The sequence below is a fragment of the Pelodiscus sinensis genome, chromosome 4, assembly GCF_049634645.1.
Source record: "Pelodiscus sinensis isolate JC-2024 chromosome 4, ASM4963464v1, whole genome shotgun sequence".
In the NCBI taxonomy this organism is placed as follows: domain Eukaryota; kingdom Metazoa; phylum Chordata; order Testudines; family Trionychidae; genus Pelodiscus; species Pelodiscus sinensis.
In genome coordinates, this window is record NC_134714.1 from 104414307 (window position 1) to 104439503 (window position 25197).

The following is a 25197-nucleotide window of genomic DNA, read 5'->3' on the forward strand; positions in this document are numbered from 1 at the left end:
TGTCACAACCTAGTGAGAGTACAGCTAGACTGCAGGAGTTTTTCCAGGATTCCAGAGAGACCCTGGAAAAATTCTTCCGCAGCCAGGGATGCATTTGTTCTTCTGCTTTTTTTAGTAGAAAAGCAAACATGCTCTTTCACAGCCTCCTGCAGCAAGGAGTTCCACAGGTTGACTCTTTGCTTTGTGAAGAACAACTTTCTGTTACTAGTTTGAAGCCTGCTACCCATTCATTTCCTTTGGTGTCCTCTAGTCCTTCTTTATGGGAACTAATGAAGAACTTTTCTGTACGCACCCTCTCCACCCAACTCCTGCTTTTAGAGACCTCTATCCTGTCCCCCCTCTGTCTCCTCTTTTCTAAGCTGAAAAGTCCCAGTCTCTTTAGCCTCTCTTCATATGGGACCTGTTCCAAACCCCTGATCATTGTGGTTGCCCTCCCCTCTCCCAGCTTGTCTCTTCCCCTCTCCCACCTCCTTTTCCCAGTCTCCCCCAGTTTTGTTCAATAAAGACAGATTCCATTTTTGAACACAATTGTCCTTTATTTTGTACATCAAGAAAAGGGGCTAGGGAAGGGTAAGTGGAAGGAGGTGAGGGAGGAATCGCATGCCCAGGGGCACAAAGAACAAAGCTGTGGCATCCAAAAAAGAAGAGTGTAACCACAGCAGGCACTGTGAGAGCTGTTCCTTGAAGTGGTAGCAAGCACACAGCAGAAGCAGAGAAACTGCTGTCTGGGGGGTGGGTGGTGTTCCCTTTACGCGTGTGTCTCTGGAAGGTAACTCAGAAGCAACTGCTGACCTAAAGCCCCACCTAAAGCTCTTATGTGAGAGAGTATCCAATCAGCTCTCTTTTGCACAAGCACATCACTTTTTCGATGCGCTTTTGCGTGTGGACGTGCTCTTTCACAAGAAGTTTTTTCGGAAGATCTCTTACCAATACTTGGGAAAAATTTAATTGTGGGATATAGTGTGGGGGCTCAGGTCAGGGGATTGAGGTATGTGTGGGAGCTCTGAGTGGGGGGAGCATAAGGGGAGTCAGGGCAGGGGATTGGAGTGAGGGTTGGGGGTGCATGGGGGAGTTTGGGGTTTGGCTAGGCTAGGAGAGCAGTCACCAAGCTACTTGGCTGCTGGGGCTGTAGGGACCATGCCGGCTGGCTGCTCAAGCATTAGGTCTGGACCCTGGGTGCACTGTGGTGATACAGCCCACGAGCTGTCAGAATCCAAAACCCTGTGCCTCCCTCCCTCCCAACAATGGGCTAATCTGTTACGAATACACTGCCTGAGGGCACGCAAGCTTACTTTCACCTCTGGCAATACCTTCCCCACCTCAAGAGTGGAGCATCAGGTACTCCCTCTAGCACCCCCCCAACACACCTCTTAGAACACACACTCCCTTTCCATACCCCCCCCCAAATATCACTCCAGTACTCCTGAAATATACTCTTCAAGGTTACACACCCTTCCACCACCCCCACCACTCCCTCAGTGTACATATACAGACTCCTACAGCACCCCAAATTCCCACTCAAGATCCCCCCCCCCCCCGAATTGTACTCACTCTAGTTCCCACTCTCTTCTCTCCAGAAGGAGCCTGTTTTTGGGAACGTGAAATATGGTGACCCTAACTTGTGATTAATTCTTTCCTAGAGCTTTCAAAAAGCAGTTTTTGAAGCTGACAGCGGCAGCCTGAACATATCAATTGCTTTATGTAGCAACTTTAATAAAAATCAGATGAGTGTAAGGTCAGTCATTGTACAATGTGTTCTAATTAGATTTCCACTTTCCTATAAAAAGCAGTTCACATCTGGTCCAAAGAGAGAAGCCCATTGTGCCATACTTGTAATAGAATAGGTGTTATTTTATGCCTTCCATCTATGAGGGATAATGGCATGGGAAATTCATTTTCTTCTGTTCCTTAGTAATTTTCCCATCTGTTATTGTAGTTTATGCAACTGGAAACAAAAGCTAATCATCTCTAATTTAAAAGTGCTTCTTTGTTAGCTCCCACCTCAGTGTTAACTTGTAAACAGTGGAATGAGGCATACTGAGCAGAAGAGTACATCTCTTGCAATACAAATGTAGAATATGGCTTAGGTTTGTATGCTAAATCAGGATATTAGCAGCACAAGCTAGTTGCTAGGAAGCTTCAACACTTTTTTATGGTTGTGAAGTATTTCTTTTATTTACTTTACATCCTGCAACTGTCAGCAGTGTCTAAACCACTGCTTCCAATGCAGCCAGCTGGAAGGGGAAGCTCTGTTCATCCGAGACTCTTTACAATGACAGTGTCTCTTCTGTAAGCACTGGTGTCATATTTTACAATTCCTACATTTAGGGTTAACATGGTTTGTGACCCCACAACAGCCAAATTAGTTACAATACACAACATTCCATTCCAACAATTCTCCATCCAACAGTCCTAAAGCATTGGTTGACCTGGATTTATATAACCACACCTAAGATCTCTTTCCTATTCCAGGTCCAGGAAAAATACATTCCTGATTATACCAGCAACCCGAGTTCTCCTAAAAGGGTCTGAGGAACCCTACTATGGCTTCCACAAGCCTGTGTGCTAGGTGTATCACATTGTCAGCCGATGGTCAGGGCAATGTGTGTGTGTGTGTGTGTGTGTGTGTGTGTGTGTGTGTGTGTGTGTGTGTTACACCCGAATCTTTAACTGCTGGGACATAAGGCCCTGAGAAGTTTAACATCCGTGTCTTCACCGCTAGGACTGGGGTCCCATCGCAGAGGGCAGTCAACAGGCTGATAGACGCCCCAGAATTTATAGGAAGAGCTTATTACATCTCAGATTTTAACTGCTAGGATACAGCATCCCTTCGCAGTGGGCAGCCAGGGAGGCGGAGAGATGCCCCAACAGATCTGACCTCTGGAAGCGACACGATCCAACGCTCAAGCTCCCCCTATACCTGTCCCTTATGACCGGCTGAAGTTCTTTTGAATTGTGCTTGGTTCTGTTACAGCAACTGAAGGAGTCAGGTTAAAGCTTAAACAGATAGGGTATGTCTACACTACCCCGCTAGTTCGAACTAGCGGGGTAATGTAGGCATACCGCACTTGCAAATGAAGCAAGTTGAATTTGCATAAGCGGGGAGCCGCCATTTTTCAAACCCCGCTGGTTCGAACCCCGTGCAGCGCGGCTACACGGGGCTCGAACTAGGTAGTTCGGACTAGGATTCCTATTCCGAACTACCGGTACACCTTGAGGTGTACCGGTTCCACGAGGTGTACTGGTAGTTCGGATTAGGAATCCTAGTCCGAACTACCTAGTTCGAGCCCCGTGTAGCCACGCTGCACGGGGTTCGAACCAGCGGGGTTTTAAAAATGGCGGCTCCCCGCTTATGCAAATGAAGCCCGGGAAATTCAAATCCCAGGCTTCATTTGCAAGTGCGGTATGCCTACATTACCCTCCTAGTTCGAACTAGGAGGGTAGTGTAGACATACCCTTACAGATTTATTAAAGAAGCTTATAAATCATATGGTTACAATGGCTATTGCTCTATTTCTTAACTGCTAGCAAATATAGATCTTAAAAATGGTTACAAAGAAAATAAAGATAGAAAATAGAAATAACGGTACCAAGTGACAGCTTAATCTTTAAAGAGCTCTAAGTCTACATGTACACTTAAGACAAAGGACCACATCCAGGTACAATTTTTACCCCCTTCTGTGCCTCTCGACTCCAGCGGGTCAAGCCAGGGCCGGTCCCTCAATTCCTAGGAAAGACGAATATGAGGTGGGCGTCCCCATGGAACCTCGGGAGGTCAAACACCTAACCCGACCAGCAGATAGATGGTAGATTGACACTCAGAGTAAATGTGCTGCTGGACCCATCTTTATACCCATAGGGGCCCGTATCCTCTTCCTTATCTAAGAGGCCGAATTGTACTGGTCTGTCTTTGTGACACCAGTTCTTACAAGGGAGTTTCAACTTAATTTACACTTGCAAGAGAGAAAACTAAATTGTGAGTACTGGACATTTTTTTACTGGGCAAGAGATTCCTCCCCCCCCCCCCCCCCCCCGCGGACGGCTGTGTGTTCGAATCAATATGGGTTTCAGTCAAGGGCACTCCTTGGCAGCCTCTTAGTCAGCAATTGGCATATCTCTGTTTACAGCCCATTCAGGGTCACAGCAGCCTGCATATCCGGGCCTTCTGTTTAAGGCTTTTACGGCTCTGTGTGCCCTGCATGCTCCAAGCAAGCAAAGATGGATGTTACGGGGGCGGGGGGGGATGGGTTCCTGTCTGGCTACACACATCCTCACTAACTACTCCTGGTGCATTGTAAGTTAGCCAGTTTACAGGTTTTATAACCCTATCACACCTATTGAAAGCGGGCACAGCAGCAGTTGTGGAGACTTCTCCTGAGGGTAGGGCTGATGAGGGTTAACTTGAAAGCACCCTCTCTACAGACACAAGTCTTTGCACCTCTTGCTGAGATGCTGGGATGTCCAAGGTACCAGGGATACCTTCCCCTGGAACATTCCCTCTGTCTACCGACATAGGTGTGTCTTCCCAAGCCCGTTCATCTCCCAGAAGGTCTGGGGATGTAGATGAGGAAAGTTCATCATCCAAGGTTGGTCTGGCTGTGGACGGTGGGTTGCCTTCCACAGGCCTAAATATTTCAGCCATAGGATTCATAGCCAAATAAGTGGAGATCTCCCTGTGTCTAGCTGATGAAGTTCGGAATCTGGTCTGTATTCTAGTATACTCCAAGGGATAATTTTCCTCTTCAGATTCACTCGCAAAGATGCTGGGTAATAGCAGATTAGTTTCACAGGGCCCACCACGCGTGTTGGATGGTGGATTTGGCTGGACACCCCCTTTTTGCCGAGGTCCCATGTCGTGGGTCCATTTTGTAAGGGGCACCTACCAATTTTCCCACAGGCAGCAGAAAGTTCTGATGCACTGTCTTCACTTGCCCTGACCCAGTTTCCCATTTAATCTTGTAGACTGGCAGATCTCTAAGTTGCTCCACCACCAGGTAAGGCATTGCCTTCTATCTGTCAGCAATCTTGTGCCTGCCAGCAACACCCAAATTTAATAGCAGAACTCTGGCCTGTAGACACACTCGTGCATCATATTGGTGTTTGTTACGATCGGTATTTTTCCAGGCAGCAGCTGTAGCCAAGCAATAGGCATTCTTCAGCTTTTCTCTTAGGGTGTGTCTAGACTATATGCCTCCTTCGACGGAGGCATGTAGATTAGCCAGATCGGAAGAGGGAAATGAAGCCGCGATTAAAATAATCGCGGCTTCATTTAAATTTAAATGGCTGCCCCGATCTGCCGATCAGCTGTTTGTCGGCAGATCGGGGCAGTCTGGACGCGATGCGCCGACAAAGAAGCCTTTCTTCATCGGCACAGGTAAACCTGGTTTCACGAGGCTTACCTGTGCCGATGAAGAAAGGCTTCTTTGTCAGCGCATCGCGTCCAGACTACCCCGATCTGCCGACAAACAGCTGATCGGCAGATCGGGGCAGCCATTTAAATTTAAATGAAGCCGCGATTATTTTAATCGCGGCTTCATTTCCCTCTTCCGATCTGGCTAATCTACATGCCTCCGTCGAAGGAGGCATGTAGTCTAGACACACCCTTAGTCGGGAGACATAATGAAGGTGTCTCTCACAGCTCTCACCATCCCGATACTCCAAAAAATAGGTCTATCGGTAGTATTGGCTCTTGTCCAAACATTATGAAATACGGGGTGACTTCTGTAGCACCATTCCTTGTAGCATTGCAGGCATGCAACAAAAATGCAATATGCTGGCTCCAGGATGCCTTCTGGTCTGGGCGTAAAGTCCCCAGCTTATCTAATAGAGTCTGATTGAATTGCTCGGGCTGAGGATGACCTTAAGAGTGGTAAGATGTTGTTCTGAACTTCTTAATTCCAGACAACTCCTTCAAGAGGTGACTTTCAAGGTCCCATCCCTGGTCAGAATATATCCGAGTTGGGAGACCATATACTGAAAAATATCTCTTCCACAAAACTGAAGCCATGGTGGTGGCCCTGTGGTCATGTGTGGAATATGCCTGTGCATATCGGGTATAGTAGTCAGTCACTACTAAAATGTTTCCCGTATTCTTTCTGTCTACTTCTGAAGATAAGAAATTGATACATACCAGCTCCAAAGCCCTGCTGGTGGTGATATTCTCCAGATAGGCTGCTTTAGAAGGCAGAGTTTTCCTCTACATGTCTCACATTTTTTCCATATGTTTTTGGTCATTTCGGGCCAGTAGAACCTACTACGGATAAGCTCAAGGGTTTTCTCCATTCCCAAATGCCCAAAATCATCATGCAGGGCTCTTATGGCCAGGGATCTGTACTCCTTTGGTAGCACTAGTTGTGTTTATTGATTTTGCAAAGGATCTATGGTGATCTGGTGCAGCACCCCCCGTATCAGTCCCAGTTTGCATCATTCCCTCAGGAGTGGCTGGGGCAACTGCACTAGAGCTTCCTCCTCTCTTTTTGCAAGTAGCGTGTCGCGAATGTCAGCAGCAGGGCATTCTGCCAGTCATCAGTATTGAGACTGGGCAATGGAGATTGGTCCAACACAATGTAGTTCACTGAGAAAGAGGGCACACTCTCAGGTGGTAGACCCAGAATTTCTTCACCACAACCCTGTAGATTCTCATGGGCCTTGGACTTGTGATAACTTCCATTGCAAATAGCTCTCACTCCAGCCACAGGAATCTCACCAATTTCTGATGGCTGTGGGTGCTGAGACAATGCAACTGCATCTACATTGCTTCTCCATGATTGGTACTGTATTCTGAACTCATAGCTGGCCAACGTGGCCACCCATCTCTGTCCAGTACCATCCAGCTTAGCACTTGTCAACGCGTAAGTCAGTGGATTGTTGTCTGTCCATACTTGTATAATCCCCAAGGAGATTACCTAGATTTATGGGGCTCTGTCTGCTGGCAGCTCAGGGAAAGGCACACTGTCCCTGGTAGGGAGGGGGAGCGAGCCAAGGCAAACTCAGAGTCTGCCCAGCAACAAATAGGGAGTGAGATGTCCCTCCCAGGGTGTTCAGGAAAGGGGACTCATTGTTTTTTTATGAGTCAGACTGGAGCCAGCCAGGGCAAGTGCAGGACTGGCTGTCTGGGAGCTGGTAAGCCCCAGGCCTGCATGCAGGGTCCCCCCTGAGAACTGGCCTCTAGGGACCTGAAAGCAAGATCCCTCAGCTGGGTTTTCCTTCTCCACTGATGATTCCCAGTTTGTGGAGTTTGCTGGCAAACTTCCCCAGCCAGGCTGAGTTAGCCCTCCAGCTCCCTAGGTGAGACCAATCACCACATGGTCAGCTCTGCTCTGCCTGCTAGTTCAGGGCTGCTGCATGCTGTGTGTGTCTGGGCGCTGGGCTAGGAGACTACAGTTTGGATTTTAGTACTGTTGTGTAATCTGCACCTTGAACCCTGCACCCCTTTGTGGTGAGGGGAAATCGTGGGACTGAAGCAGCCTGATTCCTGCCTGAATAGGATCCCTGTTAGCAGAGATCAGCCCCTCTGCAGTGACTGAGGAGTCCTGAATCATCTCTGAACCGGAGGATCATTCATGGAGTTTTAGAGTGCACCATCCCTCACTTTCACAGGCCTTGGGAGGCAGGCCAGTCCTCTCCCACAGACAATCTGCCAACCTGAAGCATATTCTCACCAGCAACTGTACACCGCACCACAGTAACTAACTCAGGAACTAATCCCTGCAACAAACCTCGGTGCCAACTCTGCCCACATATCTACACCAGCAACACCATCACAAGACCTAACCAGATCAGCCACACCATTACTGGCTCATTCACCTGCACATCTACCAATGTAACCAATGCAGGGATTGGTTCCTGAGTTAGCTACTGTGGTGCGGTGTACACCATCATGTGCCACCAATGCCCCTCTGATATATATGGCTAGCCAATTACAAAAGCAGTTTTTCCTCTCTTGGTGTTCACACCTACAGATCAGCTACTAGAAGTGGGCCTCATCCTCCCTGATAGAATTTACCTCGTTATCTCTAGCCTGATTCTTGCCTGCGTATTTATACCTGCCTCTGGAAATTTCCACTACATGCATCTAAGTGGGTCTTTGCCCACGAAAGCTTGTGCTCCAATATATCGGTTAGTCTATAAGGTGCTACAGGACTCCTTGTTGCTTTTGCACCATCTTTTAGTTAGTCAGTCAGGGAATTTGTTTTTGGGACACTCCCTGAACTGTGTCCTTATATCAGGGAGTAAGGGTTTGGGGATTTTATAACCTGCTGCATATTAAACCTGTGGAGGGATTTACCATCTTCTTCCACTTGTGAGTCCTTTGGGCTGTACTGAACCCAGTCAACCACACTGCTAAACCACTGCAGAGAAGATTTTTGTGGTCATAGGTCATCAAGGGCCCCAACAAAGTATGCGTACCAATGGGACACCAATCTTACATTTGCTACATCAAGTCACATGACTGGGGAAAGTCACAGGTATTAGCAGCGTGGGCACCAGTGAACCTAAAAATAGTGTTTTACCCTGTTATGTTATAATTGTTTCCTGTTAATGTAATTATTGTGTTGAATATATTGTATGCGTTTGTGTTATTTTTTTGAAGTCTCCAATTATCTGGCAAGTAAGTGGGGATTACCCTGTGGTTAGAATTTTCCTCCCAAACTGCCTTGGTGACCCTGCCAGGAAGGAGTGAGGGGGGTGAAGGCATCTCCAAATCAATTCATAGGAAAAAATAAAGAAGATACACCCTGCTGAGTGGGTGGCGGGATCCAGAAGAATCTAGACCTGTCCACCGAAACCTGTAGGCAGATTGGCATTAAAGAAGGTAATCAGGTGGAGAGGGGTGCTATACTTGGAATTTAGCACAGTACAAATAATCTTGAAATTTCTCAGTGTTGGCCCATTTCAAGGCCAGGAACTCCAGCTTGTGGATAGGGTAACGAGTTTCACTGTCAGACAACCCTCAACTGGCAACAGCCACCGGTTTATGTTTGCTTTCCACTTCTTAGTATGGGACTGCTCCCAAGCCCTCCAAACTCGTGTGTATGTAGGAGAAATGGCTTGCTTGGGTCAGCAAAAACTAAGACTGGAGCATGAGTTAGGCAGCTAATGATCTCTTGGAAAGCCCTTTCACAGCCCTCATCCCATTGTGGTTCAAAAGGCTCTAAGGAACCATAGTGTTTCAGTTTGGGAGGCCTTGGGGACCTCCCTTTATTCTTGTTCTTGCTGGGTGGGTATCCCCTTGGTAAGATCATTCAGAGGCTTTACAATGGTAGCATAATTCTTCACAAACCTGTGATAGTAACCACTAAATGCAAGAACACTCTTAAGCTCACTGTAATTTCTGGGGCATGACCAGGCACTGAGTGCTTCTATTTTATCCAGATTGGTACTCACACCTTCTTGGGACACAATGTGACCAACATACTTCACTGATGTTCTGCAGAATTGGCACTTATCAATGGAAAGTTTCAGTCCATAGGCCTCCAACCTGTTAAATATTGTAAGAAGTCATTCTTCATGCTCCTCCAAGGTCCTTCCGAATACTATCAGATCATCCAAATAGACCAAGACTTGCAGTAAGTTCATATCTCCCACAACTTTCTCTATGAGACTCTGGAATGTGGCAGGAGCCCCAGAGCCCCTTGGGACATGTATTCAAACTGAAAAAAACCCAGTAGGCAGATAGGCTGTCTTCTCCTTATCCTCTGCTTTCAGAGGGATCTGGTAGTATCCACTTTGAAAATCCAATACTGAGAACCACTGGCTTCCCAGCAAACAGTCTAAGGCATCTTCTACTCAGGGCATCATGTACTGGTCAACCACTTCAGGGTGCAGTAGTTGATACACATCCAAATTTTCCCGTTCTTTTTATGGACTACCACCATGGGTGAGGCATAGGGGCTGTGAGACTTGGTAATTATGCCATTCACAGCCAGCTCCTGAAGATGATGTCACACATTGTCCATCTCTGAGAGTGCAGTTTTTCTAGATTTCTCCCTGAAAGGTTGGGGGTCATGTAGCCTGATGTTGTGCTCAACCCCTTTGGCACCTCCCACATCCCACTCATGCTGTGAGACTATCTTGGATCTTTCACGGAGTTTCTTCCTCTCCTCAGACAACGGTTCCTTTCACTCCTCAGACAACAGTTAATCTCCCAAGTCAAATTTTGTTGGATTTATAGTTGGAACTTGAGTTTCACACTGGGGTCTCACAATTAATTCAAGCTCGAAGAAGTCTGCTATCTTTTGCCCTCAATTCACAACATCACGACTTTGTTCATTAGCAATCAGTACAGTGACCGTGTCCTGGGCTGCTGCTGGTAAGATTATAACTCCACTGGGGACCAGGACCCCTTCAGGGAGCTCTCCTTTAGCTGGTTGTTCTACCATGGCAAACGCTCCTTTATTGCCTTTCAGCCAGGTACTCATGACAAGCACTTCTTGCTCCATCCTTGCAGGCACTACTAAGGGGGTCATGCCCATGTACCTCAGTGTCCCCATCAGTAGTTCACGCATCTCCTTTTTAGCATCCTCAATTTTCCTATAGGCTTCAGCACAAAGTGTATGGATCATCAGGATGTCCAGGTATTGGTCCCCAGCCCATTGTCTGTAGTAATCTGCAAGCACCTTGAGGAGACTGGAGTTGGTTCCTATGATTACAGACACATCAGAGACCCCTTTAGGGTCAGGGCATATCAAGACAGCTGTGTCCACTTCTTCTCTTACTCCTGACACCTCCTCTGAGAATTCCAGGTGTACTATGACATACCCTTCACAGGGATATTCATTCATAGTGAGGCCACACAGGCCAAAGCCAGTCAATGGCTGAATAGGCAGATGCCTAAGCATCTGGTGGTAGAATAACTGAAATACAATAGTCACCTGCGATCCAGTGTCAAGCACCACTTTGCACTCTGCCCCTTCAACCCTCACTGTGACCTCTGCTCAAGGCCCTATCAATCCTTGCAGTATTCCAACTGGGCTATCTCCTCTGAGGGAGCTTTCAAATCCTGAGGACCTGAGTGGCCCCTGTCCACAGACTCTCTGGCAATTCCCTGCCTCTCCCAACTGATCCTCAGCTTTCCATAAACTAAGCTGGGATTTTCCTCATTTTGGCAATTGGCAGCACAGTGCCCATCTTGACCACATTGGTAGCAGAAGAGCTGTCCTCGCCTCCTTCGCCTGGGTGGGATGGTGGCTCCAACTGCTAACTTCTCCATCACCACAGCCTGAGGCTACTTATCCCTGCAAAATCCTAGCTTGGTCAATGATGCTTTGCAACTCAGCCATCTGTTCTATCAGGACCTGAACTTGTTGGGCAATTTCCTCTCTAGTGTTCACTATCAGCACACTGGCTGTTTGTCGGGGTGCTATGCTGGCCTGCTCAGGTGTCTGGGCTCCCCAAAACTCACTGGCAGTTTCCCAAACTCCTCTCTGACCTCTTTTATCAGCTGAGAGTAGCTTGGGTGGGTGTTCCTGTCGTTCTCTTAGCCGGAGAATTGGGCTATAATACTGAGTTCCTCTTACAATTTGAGCCAGTCTGGTTGGGTCCATCTGCTCCGCAGTCACTACTACCCTACTGCAGCCTCTCCAACCTTTGTATATAGGCTGAAACCTTTTCCCAGTGCTGCTTAGCATTGAGAAAGTTACAGTAACTGTCTTCAGGGCCCTCTATGCTCCCAAAAGTGTGAGTGAGGGCCTCTAGACAGTCCTTTACACTGACTTCAGGCTTAGCAAGCTTCAAGGTGTGAATCACATCTAAGGCTGGGCCCCTGAGACACTCTACCAGACATCTCCACTTTTCTCTGTCTTGTAGGGCCCACTGCTCTAGCATTTCAGTGGTGTGTTCTAGCCAGGGTTCAAATTCCTCCTTCCCAGGAAATAACCTTACCTTACGATAGGAGCTTGCCATAGCATGGTATAGACCACACTTTCCCAATGTCTGCCCCAGGGCTTTTGCCCAGTCATTGGCCAAGGATGCAGCTCTTGAGCTAGAGGCTTCTGAGCCAGGGCCCAACAAACCTGAGGGATTAGCCAGGATACAAACAGTAATTTCCTCAAATACAAAACACAATTACTTCCCACTTAGCAAATCACTCAACATGTGTTTATGAGGGGTACTGGCCCAGGATCTTGGATGAGCCCCCAAAAATATAACCATTCTGTCAGGTAGCACCGGCAGCAGCCAGGGCTGGGTTCAATACCTAGGGGTTCCTTTTCATCCATCTCCCACAGAACTGGCTCAAGCCCCCACCCAGTAGCCTGGGAAACTCACACACACCCCTGGGCACCACCGAGAGACAATGCTTCCCCACTCACAAGCACTGTCTGAGAGTAGAAAAGAAACTTTTAACAAAAGAGGGAGAGAAGTAATATGGCATTAACTTGGGAAAACACCACAAACAGAGTTCATATCCAATCCATGAGTGAATGTCCCAGCTCAAGAGGATTGAGCAATGTCCTTTGCCGCTCAGGCTCAAAAGTCTAGCAATGTAAGTGTCCCATTAACATGCTCTGTATCCCACTCACAGTTAATGCCGTTGGTCAGGGCAGACCAGAACTCAGAGGTGATTTTCAGAGTTCACCTCCCATTCTTGGGGGAGCAGGGATATGAGGCATCTCACCCACTCCATTTGCCTCTCATTACAGCTCCTACTGTTTGGCCGCTGGCCGTAGCTGCCTGCTGGCCACTTGCTCCTACCAGCCGCCCTGCTGATTCCACCAGCCACCTTCTGGTCGATTGCTCCTGCCAGCCACTCTGCTGGCCACCTGCTGTTGCTTCCACAATGGGTCTGGCTCTGGGTCAAACCTAGTGATTTCAGCTCTTTGTCAGTTTCTCTGTGATTTCAGCTCTTGGGCTACCACCTAGGCTGGCCAAAAAATTCCAGCTTTCACTGGAATAATATTTCTGAACAACTGAATGAGCATAAACACACCCAGGAATCCTTTCCCCTTTCATCTGGCTGCTTTGGAAGCAGTGGTTCAGACATTGCTTACATAACCATTTGAAGAGCCTTGAAACAAATGCTGGCTCTTCATATATTCATGCAATGGGGGCTCATCCAAGATCCTGGGCCAGTACCCCTCATAAACACATGTTGAGTGATTTGCTAAGTGGGAAGTAATTGTGTTTTGTATTTGAGGAAATATATTCATGCAAGTTTGTCATCCTCAAGTAAGAGTAGACTGGCTCACTGAACTCAGTGGCATTCCATCATGGATGAGACTGATGGAAACATTATGCTTAGGATGGCCATGTACTCACTATAGTAGCTTCGAGCCTAATTTTGCCCTCAGATATGTGCATGTATAATTCCAACCCCTGAATGCAAAACTGTGCCCTTAATATTCACAGTCACTGCTGAAATGGGGATGTGTCTAGATCTGGGATAAATTCTACCCCAAATGTCACTGTGAGTCTTTCACTGTGGACTTTCCATACATCAGCAGCTACTGCAGGGTAATATAGAAATGTCCACATCTGCATTTCTCAGCAGAGCTGACTAGAAAACAGATTTCCCATTTTATGGAAAGTTCTGACTCTTCAAATATATTTTTGTTCTGAATCTGAATGACAAACCCAAATTTGTAAATTTCTCATGGCATGGAAAATTTGAAAATATGTTGATATCTGAAACATTGAAATATTTCATATGGATAATGTGAAAACACTATAATAATATAAATAACATAGAAATTAAAATTAAATGAAAAGTATTTACTATATGGGACTAGAATGAGTCAACTGATTCATTTTAGACTTTTTCCTGTAAAAATTTATCAATATGCAGTTTTTACAAAGGTGGGGAAACTATTCTGCTAACCAGAATTTTAACCACTGTCATTTCTCAAAGTTGATTTCCTTTTCTGCAAGCTTTCAGTCTAAAAAGGTTAAGATAAGGGAGAAAGGAAAGTTTCAGGAAGAAGTGGAAATACCAACATTCCAGTTCATAGTAAAACAGTTCCAATATTACTTTGGGGAAGAGTATGCTACAGATAAATTTGGAAGGTATAATCTGGACTTAGCAATTACTAGGGAAAAGTATTAGTGAAGGCACAGCCTTGCAGAGTAAACCATTTGGACTTATGTGCATCCTAAAGTAAAGATCCTAGATATTATTTGGGACTGTTTCTATTGTTTAAAAGGTAGATGAACTGTGGAAGACCATATTCATATGAGAAACCTCTGAGAGGGGATTGAACCCCAAACCATGTGCTCTGCAATGCACAGTTCTTCCCTAAACCATTCAGAGGAATAATAAGATACATCTGCTCTTCTAAAAAAATCACACTGCACAGCTGATCACTGTAACTGGAATTAACTGTCACTTCAGTTTAAACAGACCACTGGGTTGGTTTAAATTAAAACAAGTTCATTAAGAAAAGGAAGATGAAATTTTAAGTGAGTTCAAGTATAAAGAATAGAGCTAGAAATGGTTACAACCAAATAAAACTGAAAAATGCTTTCTAGAGACAAAGTGGTCAGTTGCTTCTGTCTTCTTTGATGGTAGCTCACTTGGGGGTTCTTTGACCCTTTAGTTTTATAATTCAACAAACTTTGGACATGGATTCTTATGAAGGTTCACCCCTAAAGTAAATTTCATTCATGCAGTGAGGAAAGTGACATGTTTTCTGGAGGTTAAGGAAGTTCTATGCTGTTTTCTTCCCCTACTGTTGTTTATTATCACTGTTACAAATTGATCTCATCCTGCAATCTTTGCTTCCTGCCAAGTTGCTGAGTAATAAGCTACACCACTTGATGGTTTTGATGGTTTAGCTTGATGGTTTTGTTTGTAATTTATGTAACTATCTTCCCGTTTTCTCTCTATGTACATTGGAAGTTAATTCAAGGTGATGATGTAACCACCTTTCTTTGTCTAGGGCAGGGTAACTTCAGCCCTGTCTGGCAGGCCCACTTTAAGAACTGAGATTACAAAATGGCACAATGTGTCCTGCACTGGAGGTGAATAGAGAGAAAATTTCAAATACATTTGTAATTTATCTTCTTATACATACATAATTCAATAATATTAATGATAAACATGTTATTTTTTCTTGATACCTTCCAGCAGCAGTTTCCAAACAGCGGTCCTCAAACCCAGAGGGGTGGGGGACTATCATGGTTTACACAGAGGTCTGTCCCTTAATCCAGGGTCAGAATTGCACTGGAACGGCATGCTAGCAGTTTTGTCACAAGGAAGATGTCATTTTGTTCTCAAAATGTGCTCTGCAAAGCATGACTTCTCACAAATGGTGCGTGTAGGGTGACACTAGTGGGGGGGTTTCCACTACTATTGGAAATGAAAGGGGTGTAGGATACTTGGTAAGATACCAAAGAGGCTGATGGGGAAGAAAGTTGGAAATCACTGTTTTGCATGACAGCACAACTAGCAAGTTGGGTACACTGAAACTGCCAGTTCAGCTGAAATTTTTCATGAGATACCACTAAGCCTCTTGCATAGGGATCTTCCTCCTACTTCTAAAATGGATGGAGGGTTAGCCAGTGACTGACCCAGAGGCAGGTCAGAGCCCTCTTTCCTGGACAGAGTATCTGCTACTATATTTCAGTTCCCTTTTATACATACTAGTATTACCCATCCCATTGTGATGGTCGATGTACACATGGCCTCCTTCTCCTCCCCATTGTTCCTGGGGGGCGGGGAGGCTTACGTTTTTTGAGCTGTGTGTCCTCTTTCTTCCCCACTCCTCCAGGAATGCTGGGGTATACACACTTTTCTCCTCCCCATGGGGGGGCATGTGCTCTCGTTGTGCTGCTCCTCCTCCCCTCCCCGTGGAAAGGAAGGGGCCTCTGTGGAGGGAGTGGGGCTGTAGGAGGGGCTGGGAGCCTGACTCCCCCTAGAAACTTCTCAAATGCTCTTTGTGACAGACAGTGTGATGGACACCTCTCCTTTTATAATAGTATGAATCATATTCCCAATAACTCAAATAAGGAAATTTTATTGGTTTTATTTAAGCTTAGACACTTTTATGATCAGGCCTGTCTCTATGAGCTTTGACAACACTGTGACAGACCCTCCCCCATGCTTTATGAACTGGACTTATGGACATGAATATACATAACTCAAAGGTGGTTTGAGCAAATTATTTAACGTAACCCATCGATCTTCATGTAATGATCTGCTGGTTCTGTTTATCTTACTCTGTTGTATGTATCATTTGTGTGTGAAAAATTAGACACATGGAGTGGGGAATATTTGGTGAGTTTCAAATGTATGAATGGGAGACATGGAGGGTGTTACCTGCAACTTCTAGATGAGCCATTGTTAAACAATCTTTTGTCCTTAAGTCTGAGCAGTGATTGGTAGGGAGTGGCCTCACCTCCTTAACAAAAGGAATGGGAAAGGAGAGGTTTTGGTCTTTTGGCTGGGCTGCACCTGAAGGAAGGAGCCTGAGATCCCAGGATGGGGAAGACAGCCCTGGTTTAGAGTGGCAGATGGAAAAGAGGTTTTAAGGTGAGTTTAAATTTGTACTGAGGTTTCAGTGGAGAATTAGCCAAGCGGTTTTGTTTCCTTTGATTATTTGTAACCTACTTTGCTCTGCCTACTTTCTCTTATTACTACTTAAATCCTACTGCTTCAACTTAATAAAATCATTTTTATTTTCTTTCAAACCCAGTATGAGCAATTGTTACTTGGGGGGGGGGGGAGAGAAACCAGTGTGCACATTCTCCCTTTCATTGCTAAAGGGAGCTTACCTAATTCTTTGGGGTTTGATCCCATCTGGGGAGTGCTCTCTCAGGAGGCTGGGCCCTAAACTGCCCTCTCCTTGGACCTGGAGTGGTTCAGTGTCTGTACTGCTTCTTGGTGGGGGCAGGGACTTCAGCTTGGGGCCTTGGCTGGGGGAGACCAGCAGAGCTGGCCCAGCAGGACCGGGCAGTGAAGAGCCCCAGAGAACAGGAAGGCGAGTGTCAGTGGCCGTGTCAACACCCCACAAGGCACCCCTGCGGGGTCATCTGTGACCGCACCCTGTCACAAACACAATCACTAAGAGTTTCTTCAGAGCAGACCAAGAGTTGTCATCTTCACATTCAGGATTTTGTGAGCCTTTCCCACTGAGTAGGAAGATGGCCATGCTCATGTCAAGTATGCATTTGTTTTAGATGTAAATGACAGGGAAATCTGTGCTCATAAAGTTCAATGGGAATTGAGCATCTAAATTCCTTAAACTCACTGCAAATCTGAATCTTCATAGACCTATAAATCTCTATTTACCTCCTGTGCAGGGTACATTGTGCCATTCTGTAATCTCAAATTTTATGTTCAAGTTTGCAATTGTGCAAAATTTCATAGAGTAGCAGCAATTTTAATAACAGAGTATCGTGTTTGCTTATTACAAGTTCAGAGTTTGGAATGCTGCTGAAAAGTTTTAAATACTTTGAATTCCTCGGGTTGAATTCTCCTCTCAGAATGTGAATGTACTTCCCATTTGTGATGATGGAAATGATGGGTTTGTATTTAGAAGAGGATATTTTGCACACCCGTCTTATCTCATTAAACAGCTATAAGGTAAGCAGGATCTGAAGGAATGCTTCCCTGATAGCTAGCTGAAAGTGTGGAGAGATTCTAGTGTGTCTATGTATATACAGTTTGCTCTTGCTTTGCTTAGATCTGCTAGATATTCAGCAGATGGAATGGTATTTTGATCAACTTAATTTGTGACCCAACACCAGTTATGTTTGTATTAAATATAAGGGTAGCTGCTATATGGTTACCAATGTTTGTACTTGTTTGTGAGACTATAGAAAAGCAAGACTGTGCTAAATCTGTTCCAAAGGAGAGGGCTTACAGTCAGCAGAAAGAACCTTGCTAAGCAGGGACTTGAATTTCAGAGCTCTGTGAGAGTAAGAAGGGGTGAGGGCAAGTTATTCTGATCAGGAGGCTACATACCCTCCTAATGGTGAACTGCCTGGGACTGCTTTGGCCTGTTCCCCTACTGTTAAAAATAAACTAAATAGGTTTCATAAAGGATAAGTCTAGACTGCACCCCTCTGTCAGCAGAGGAATACAGATTAGGCAGGTCGACATTGCAAATGAAGCAGGGATTTAAATATCCTGCACCTAATTTGCATAAAAATGGCCTCTGCGTTTTGTCAACTCAGCACTTTGTCGGCAAAAAGCGGCAGTTTAGAGGGGGATCTGTTGAGAAAGAAAGCCTTTTTAGACAGATCCCTTATTCCTCCTGCAAGGAGGATTACAGGATCTGTCGAAAAAGGCTTTCTTTCTCGATAGATCCCCTTCTATACTGGCTCTTTGTCCACAAAGTGCTGAGTCGGCAAAATACAGCAGCCATTTTATGCAAATTAGGCATGGGATATTTAAATCTCTGCCTCATTTGCAATGTCGACCTGCCTAATCTGCATCCCTCTGCCGACAGAGGGATGCAGTCTAGACATACCCTAAGAGCCTCTTATGTTGATTGTGGTAGAATTGTTTTTCCTCTACCCTGCTTGCTAAGAGTTGGATGGCAGCAGATAGCGACTGACAGCCAGAGGACAGAGGTAGTTGAGGCTCAACAAGCAGCCAGCAAGGTGGCAGAAAAGATGCATGATAAGTGACCAGCAAGGTGGCAGAAGAAAGCAATGAGCAGGCAGAAGATGAGCAGCCAATGGAACAAGTAAGATGACTTCCTCCCACCCAGGGTAGGAGTGAATTCTGCAGATATACCTCTGAACAAACATCACCATGTGACACAACCTCTGCCATGCAGAACGCAGAGCTATCCACCGCCTCAAGAACTGACATTATAATCAAAGAGGCCGACAAAGGGGTTGCTGTAGTCACCATGAAAAAGTCAGATAACAAACAGTAGGCAGCCAGGCAACTCATCAACATCATGTTCTACAGGCCTCTTTCCTCTGATCACACTGAGGAATACCAAAAGAAACTACATCATCTGCTGAAGAAACTCTCTGCTACAGCTTTGGACCAAATCTACACAAACATATCCCCAGATCCCCACTGGTGCATTCTATCTGCTACCCAAGATCTATAAACCTGGAAGTTATGGACATCCCATCAGGTCAAACATGGCACCCTTACAGCAGGATTATCTGGTTATGTTGACTCTCTCCTCAGACCCTGTGCTACCAGCACTCCTAGCTACCTTCGAGACATTACTGACTTCCCAAGGAAACTACAGAGCATCAGCAATCTTCCCGAAAACACCATCCTGGTCATCATGGATGAAGAAGCTCTTTACACCAGGAAAATGGGCTTCTTAGTCCAGCAGACAAAGTGATAACAAGGTTCAATGGCAGGTAGCTGACAAATTCAGATGATAAATAACTTTTTAACCATTGAAACAATTTACCAAGGATTGTGGTAGATTTTCTATCACTTGGAATTTTAAAATAAAGGTCAGATGTTTTCCTTAAAAAGATGCTCTGGTCCAAACAGGAATTAGAGATCTATAGCATAGATTATGGTACAGGTCAGACTAGATGGTCACGGTGGTCTCTTCTAGTCTTTGCATCAGTGAAATGTGGCTTTGCCGCATCTCATTGCAATCTGAAACATCCCAGCCTTTCCAGCTGTGTGGTTTTTCCTCGACAAGAGGCTTGCTATCACTGGTAAGTGATGACTTTAATGATATGTCTCTATGGGTGCATCTAGATTGGTAAGATTTTGTGCAAAAGCGGCTGCTTTTTCACAAAAACTTGCCAGCTGTCTACAGTGGCCACTTGAATTTGTGCAAGAGCACCGACGGTCTAATGTAAGAATTCAGTGCTTCTTGGGCAAATACTTTGATGCTCCCGCTCAGGGATAAGCCCTCTTGTGCAAGAATACTTGCGATCAACCTGTTTGTGACCATGGCTCTAATCTGTCTAGGTCACTCTGGACCCTATCCATGCCCTCCAGCATATTTACCTCTCCCCCTAGCTTAGTGACATCTGCAAACTTGCTGAGGAAGCAATCCATCCCCTCATCCAGGTTATTAATAAAGATATTGAACAAAACTGGCCCTAGAACCGATCCTTGGGATACTCTGCTACAAACCAACTGCCAACCTGACATTGTGCCATTGATCACTATCCATTGTGCCCGACCGTCTAGCCAGCTTTCTATCCATCTTTCAGTCCATTTATCCAATCCATACTCCCTTAACTTGCTGACAAGATTATTGTGGGAGACCGTATCAAAAGCTTTGCTAAAGTCAAGGTATATCACATCCACTTACTTTCCCATATCCACAGAGCCAGTTACCTAATCATAGAAGCTAATCAGATTGATCAGACATGTCTTTGCCCTGGGTGAATCCATGTTGACTATTGCTGATCACTTCCCCCTCTTCCAAGTGCTTCAAAATGGATTCCTTGAGGATCCCCTCCATGAGTTTTCTGGGGACTGAGGTATGGCTGTCTGGTCTATAGTTCCCTGGATTGTCCTTCCTCCCTTTTTTAAAGGCAGTAATTTGCCTTTTTCCAATCATCCAGGATCTCTCCCGATCTCCATGGGTGCATCTGCTTTTGTGCAAAGCTATCTACACTGGCTGCTTGAATTTGTGCAAGAGCACTGTACTTTGTACATTGTAATGTACAAAATCAGTGCTTCTTGCACAAATACTTTCACGCTCCTGCTCGGGAAAAAGCCCTCTTGTGCAAGAATACTTGCTCAAGAGGGCCAGTGTAGGCAGGGAAGAACTGTTTTGCAAAAAAAAGCCCCGATGGCTAAAATGGCGATCGGAGCTTTCTTGCACAAAATTGTGTCTAGACTGGCCACGGATGCTTTTGCGCAAAAGCACTTTTTGCACAAAAGCATCCATGCCAATCTAGACGCACTTTTGCGGAAATACTTTTAACGGAAAAACTTTTCCGTTAAAAGAATTTCCACAAAATCATGCCAGTCTAGACACAGCCCATGAGTTTTCAAAGATAATGGTCAAAGGCTCCTCAATGACATTTGTCACCTCCCTCAGTACCCTCGGATGCATTAAATCTGGACCTATGAATTTGTGTATGTTTAGCATTTCTAAATAATTCCAAACCTGTTCTTTCTCCCCCAAGAGCTGTCCACCTCCTTTCCATACTGTGTTGCCTAGGGCATTAGTCTGGGAGCTGACCTTGTCTGTGAAGTCAGACGCAAAGAAAGCATTGAGTACTTCAGCTTTTCCCACATCATCCATCACTCGGGGTGTGTCTAAACTACATGGCTCCGTCGATAGAGCCATGTAGATTAGGCTGATTGGCAGAGGGAAATGAAGCCGCGATTTAAATAATCGCGGCTTCATTTAAATTTAAATGGCTGCCACACTCTGCCGACCAGATGATGATCAAAAAAGTGCTTTTGTGGAAAAGCATCCTGCCAATCTAGACGCGCTTTTCCGAAAATGCTTTTAACGGAAAACTTTTCCGTTAAAAGCATTTTCGGAAAATCATGCCAGTGTAGACGTAGCCCCTGTGACCTGCTCTGGTGTGCTTTTTTTAGCCTCTCAGGGAGCACAGAACACTTTAAACAATTCTTCATGTTTCATTGCTAACTGTGCTATAACACCCAGTTTGAGGCCAGAAGAACAGTCACACTACCTCAAATCAAAGGTCCATCTAATACAGTATCAGGTCTTTGATAATAGCTGTAATGATCTTGGGATTCATTAAATAACAAACCAGAGAATATGAAAGGAATAAAACTTCAATAAACTGGAAAACATCTGTGGTGAACTGCTGCATACAGCTAGGTGGTGGTCCCTAACCCCACCTCCAGGGCAAATCTCCAAATTTCAATGTTCATAATGCAATCCCTTATGAGGGCATGTTTCTAAATTATAAGCTTTTACCAATATATCTCTACAATAGCCTGTGCCAGATACTTTAGAGGCAATTAATGTAGAATTACTGTCTGGGTGCGCAGCAGGCTGTCCCGCTATAGGGGCAACTAAACCAACTATAGATTGATGAGTCTGCTATAGACTTAGCTTTAAAAAAAGCTGTCTTTTAGGTCATGCATTGTGCTTCACAACTCCCAGGTTTGAGCCCTGGCCCACAATGACCAGGGTCTAGTGTTCCCTGTAAGCTAAATGCTTGGGCAGCCCCCAGGAGAGAGTCAAATGCCGCCCAGCTGATTAGCAGTGCCTACAGCCAGCAGCATGTGTTTCTACTAGTGGTGCACATCCACACAAGCCTCAGTGCACATAATAAAATGTATTAGGCAAATGGATGGAAGTCAGTAGCATTATAAACAGAACATGGAAATTTCAAGTGATCCCTCAACTGTTTCCCAGTTTCTGCATTCAAAAGGTCAAGCTTTATGTATTTTTCATGGGATCATATAAAATTGTTTGTTCCTCTTTTTTCCTGCATACACTGTGGTAGGTAACCCCACTCCTGGGTTCCAGTACCCTGCTCAGTCCTAAATCTGGTGGTCTCAGTACTGCGCTATTAGCCCTTGGCAGGGTTTGAGCTCTGGTCCCTCAGCTACAAAGGGCATTGGGGCCAGTGCTCCTAGGTCAGACTGGGCTGCGAAAACAGTCCTCTCCAGCTGTCAGCTAGCCTGAAAAAGGCAGGCCTAAAACCTTCTTTTGGAGCTTCTCACCTACACCCCCCCCGCCGCATTGCTGTCTCTGGCAATGTTGCTGTTACCTTCCTTAGTTTGTCTGGGTCTCTTCCCATGTGCTCGGGTCTCCTCTCACTCCACTTCCCCTCTCACCCTGCAAGAAAGGCTTCCTTTTAAATGGCTCTATGGCAGCCTCAAGTGAGATCAGCTGGCTCTGACTGATTTACAGCAGCCCTATTTCCTTTGCTCCTTATTGACCAGGGCTGTTGCTGCCTTTTAGAGCTGCCTTTCTCTGTGTCTGTTGGGCTGTGACTACACTGCCATTTTTTTGCGGAAGAGGTTTTGCCACTCTTTGGCCCCATGTAGATGGGGGTCAAATGTTGGGAAAATTGACTCTTTTGCGAGACCCCTTATTCCTCATAAAATGAGGTTTACAGGGTGTTGCGAAATATTTTTTTTTTTTTTTTTTTTTTTTTTACATTTGGCCCCATCTACACAGGGCCAAATAGTGACAAAACCTTTTCCACAAAAAGAATCGGAAGAAGATATGCAAATGTGAGTGCAATTTGCATATCTTCTTCTGCAAAAAAATGGCAGTGTAGCCATAGCCCTGTAGTCCTCCAGCCTGACCCTGTCACAACACCCTTTTTCTAATGTTGTTCTCAAAATTTAAACATTTGAATGTAGTGAGGAATGTACCACAAAACAAGGGGAAATCAACAGACTAATTTAGTCGGTACACATCACCGAAGGTTTTTTATATGAATTTCAGATGAAAGTAATTGCTTTCTAGTGAATATACATTTGTCTTCTTATACTATGTTAGTGTTTGTTTTATAGTGAATAATAATTTACTGGAAAGCCCAAATGTTCCCAAAACTTTTCCGTTAAAAGCATTTGCGGAAAATCATGCCAGTCTAGACGTCACCAATTAATTCGGGGGCAGAGAGGCTGGGGGAGGTGTTCCCTCTAAGGCTATGTCTACACTCGCGGCTTCTTGTGCAGGTACAGCCGTTCTTGCGCAAGAACCCACAGAGCATCCACACTGCCCACCTGCTCTTGTGCAAGGAAATTTACAGTACGGTGTGGTAAGAGAGGGCATCTTGCACAAGAGCTATGCTCTTTTCTAACAGGTGTAAGCTCTCTTGCGTAAGAGGACAGTGTGGACACTCGGCAGGGATTTCTTGTGCAAGAAACCCCTATGGCTAAAATGGCCATTGAAGCGTTCTTGCGCAAGAGAGCGTCCACACTGCCATGGATGCTCTTGCGCAAAAGTACAGCTTGCACATGGCAGTGTGGACGTGTTCTTGCTCAAGGAGCATTATTTTATGGTGTGTTCATTTTACCATGGGTGCGGCTGCTATGATAAAGAAGCAAATATTTTGGTTTATGAGCCAAATAATTTTAAAGCAATTTCGATGCAAATGCCTTAGAGCAGTTGGCAATGTCCATTAGTTCTTTCCATATTGTGACTGTGGAACAGCTAATTCAGGCCACACAAGTTAGGATTCACAAGGCAAAGGCAGATGAGAGACTCCCCTGGGGATACCTTTGTCCAGTCTAAGGGCAAACTACTGCCCCCTTATCCAAAGCCACAGAAACCTGGCAGAATCTGGGCAACTCTGCTGCCTGATGTCAGCATCTGTTTTAGGCAATGAGGAATGATAAGGTGTGAACCGTGTTCCATTAATTCACTCTGCCTACGTGGGACTGAAGGCTGGACTTCATCCTTAGAGCTAGGCATGTGTGTACAGCTCTCTCACGTTGGAGAATTTTACTTGCAATTACAAAATGTGAGTTTTCCAAAACTTTACTGCTTCTAGAAAACATTTTGCAATCATAAGGGAGATTCCTACACTGCCATCTATAGAGAACTGGATGGACATATGAAGCCTGACTCGCCTCCTACTTTCCAGCTATTAACCTGTATTAAGCAAAGTGAAAAAGACATTAATTATTGGGCTAACATTATTACTCTTTTAAGGTAAGAAATTACTATTGTTGACATGAGGATATTGTGAAAGGGAGAGGACAACCTCTGCATTTCCACATGGACCATGCAATGAAAAAGCTTGAGAAGCCCAGCGGGGTAATACATAACCAGAGCCCTCACAAATGCATGCTCCATTTTGACCAGTTTCACAACCAGAGGAGGGCTTTACAACTGGCCACTTTCATGTTTTCAGATGTTCACATCTGAAGTTTCATGATGTGTTAAGTGTAGGGATCCCAGCACAAAAGGGAATCACAAAGCTGAGGTGGGGGAGTCGAAGGATTGCCACCCTGACAGCTGGACTCTGAAAGCAGCACAGCTGTGGAGCTTCTTGCAGCCAGGGGAGATTCCTGGAGATGGAGGTGGGTCAGATCTTCCCCATGCTGCTGGAAGCCTTCAGAGCTGGCAACAGCTGTGGTACTTCCTGAGGCCAAGGTGGGTAATTGGGGGAGGAGGGATCACCCTCTAAGACAGTGATCTCCAACCTTTTTACACCCAAGATCACTTTTTAAATCTCAGAACAGGCGAAGATCTACCACCCCGCCCCTTCCTTGAAGCTCCGCCCTCTCTATTCTCCTCCTGTCCATCACTTGCTATCCCCAACCCTTACTTACACACTCTGATAAACAGTTTATTTTTAAATTATGCAATACATACAATTAAAATCACGTGTTTATAGTTATGAAATAAATGGTCTGTTTTT